Source organism: Nannospalax galili, unplaced genomic scaffold (assembly GCF_000622305.1).
Source record: "Nannospalax galili isolate Female #2095 unplaced genomic scaffold, S.galili_v1.0 scaffold371, whole genome shotgun sequence".
Taxonomy (NCBI): Eukaryota; Metazoa; Chordata; class Mammalia; order Rodentia; family Spalacidae; genus Nannospalax; species Nannospalax galili.
The window spans coordinates 3,495,136-3,497,753 of NW_008331606.1; positions in this window are offsets into that span (position 1 = coordinate 3,495,136).

Sequence of the window (2,618 nt, forward strand, 5' to 3'; positions counted from 1 at the left end):
ATTTCTTTACCTTCTAGATGTGATTTGGCTTGTTATATGTACTCCATTTATACTTTATTGGTGACAGCTACTATGTACATGCAATTGTTTTACTCTGTGTATTCAGTAATATAGATCCCAAAGTAAGAAGACCAGGTTACATAGTTATTTTTTAATATTTTATTTATTATTTTTAATAATATGTATGAGTGCATTGCCTGTGTGTGTGTAAGTGCTCCTGCATTGTGCAATGGCTGCAAAGGTCAGAAGAGGGCATTGGATCCCTTGGAACTAGAGTTATGGACAATTGTTAGCAGCCAAAATATTTACTTATTTTTATTTTATGTGCATGTGTGTTTTGCCTGCAAGTGTGTAAGTGCACCATGTTCATCAAATGCCCACAGGGCCAAAAGAGGGAGACAGATCCCCTGGAAGTGGAGATATAGACGATTGTTATCTGCCATGTGAGTGCTGGGAATTGAACCCGGGTCCTATGGAAGAACAGCAAGTGTTCTTAACCACCGGGCCATCTCTTCAGGCTGACATAGTTATTTTTGAACTATTTGGCCTAAAAGTACATTAGTTACTTTTCTCATGCTGTGATACAACACCATAACCACAACTGATTAACGAATACTTGTTTTAACTTATAGTTCCAGGGGGATAAGAGTTCATCATGGTCGGGAGGCATGGCAGCAAACGGCAGACATGGCGGCAGAAGCACAGACCTGGGAGTTCACATTTTGAACTGCAAACAGGAAGCAAAAAGAGGGAACTAGATGTATGACCAGGCTATGAATTTTCAAAGCCCACTACCAGTGACACACTTCCTCCACAAAGTTATACCGCCTAAAGACTCCATGACCTCCTGAATGGTGCCACCAACTGGGAATATTTGAGACTATGGGTGACATTTCTCCCCCCACCTCACATAGATATACAGTCTCTGCTAGGCACTGTAACAAGCCAGAAGATGCTATATAAACGAAGAATATTTTGTACAGAAAAAAGGTATAACTGTCCTCTAAATCCAAGGTGATTCTGCCATGGTTCAAGTGATAAGACTCCATAAACTTTTCTTTTCCCACATATACTTCTCACACCATTTCTTTTACTGGATCATGGGTCCAAGAGGCAAGGACGTATGCACTGAAGCTTGAACTTACTGCAAAACATCTCCCTACTCTATATTCTACTTAAGATTAGCACCCTACTGGTCTATCTTGTGAATGGAGCAGAGCATCACAAGAACGTGGGACATTTTGCCACTTCCAACATTCAGGGAGGCCCATTAAATGATGGGTGTGTCACTCTACAGCAAATCCCTTCTCTTCATTTTATTTAGCATAGACTCATATACCCAGATTGCCATCCTCCTAGAAACACGACCAAGGTCCCATATGTCTTAATTTTCATGTTGTTTATCTCTTATCTTTTTGTTGTTGTTGTTTGGTTTTTTTGAGACAGCGTCTCCCTGTAGCCACATCTGACCTGAAACTCACTATGTAGATGAGGATGGCCTTGATCTCACAGAACTCCACCTGCCTTTGCCTCCTTAGTGCTTGGATTAAAGGCATGCCCATTTTACTAAGGATATCTAAACTGGTTCTTTTCTTGTCAGTTCAAGCAGCATAACTATCAATATGGCAAGATTTGATCAAGATTCTTTTGAGCTATATTATGACAGAGAGCAGGAAAATATAATTTATTTGACTTAAGGAGAAAGTATACCAGATCTATTTGTGAGGTAATTTTTTTCAAGTGAAGCTATTTTTAAAATATTTTATTTACGAGGATGATTCCCTTATACTCACTGACTGGGTTAGACTGTGTCCTTCTCCATTTGTGCAGATGTAGTCATCCAAATCTTAGATCCACACTGTCCTTGAGAACACCCCAAATTTAGTATAACTTGATGCTACTATGCATAGGACTAAACTTCAAAACTCCAACAGGTAGACACCAGTCTTTCTCTGAACTTTGTATGATTTGAATACGCAGGTAGTTTTATTAAGCTATTTCTCTAAGACAACCAAGGAAACTCTGATTTTCATTCTTTGTATTCATTTGACAATTTAAGGCATGAAGGTAATGTTTTCAAATCTCTGACTACTCATTCACCTTCTGTTTTAAAGGTATATTTTCATCAGTACAACCCTTATAGATTCAAAATTACTAAAGGTAAATAAAAATGGCATTCTCGAACAAATGATACCAAATGCTGGCGAGGATGTGGAGAAAGGGAAATGCTCATCCACTGCTGGTGGGATTGGAAATTTGTGTAACCCCTATGGAAAACAGTATGAAGAACTCTTAAAAAACTAAAAATGAACCTACCATATGACCTGGTTATATGACTCCTTGGCATGTACCAAAAGGACTTATCCTATAATAGCGACACTTGTACAATCTTATGTTTGTTGCTGCTCTTTTCACAACAGCTAAGAGACTGAAGCAACCTAAGTGCCCCTCAACTGACAAGTGGTTAACAAAAATGTGGTATTTTTACACAATGGAGTTCTATTCAGCAATAAAGAAAGATGCAATAATGAAATTTTCAGCTAAATGGATGGACCTAGTATCTTATACTAAGTGAAGGAAAACCAGACTCAGAAAAACAAAAGACGTATGTTCTCCCT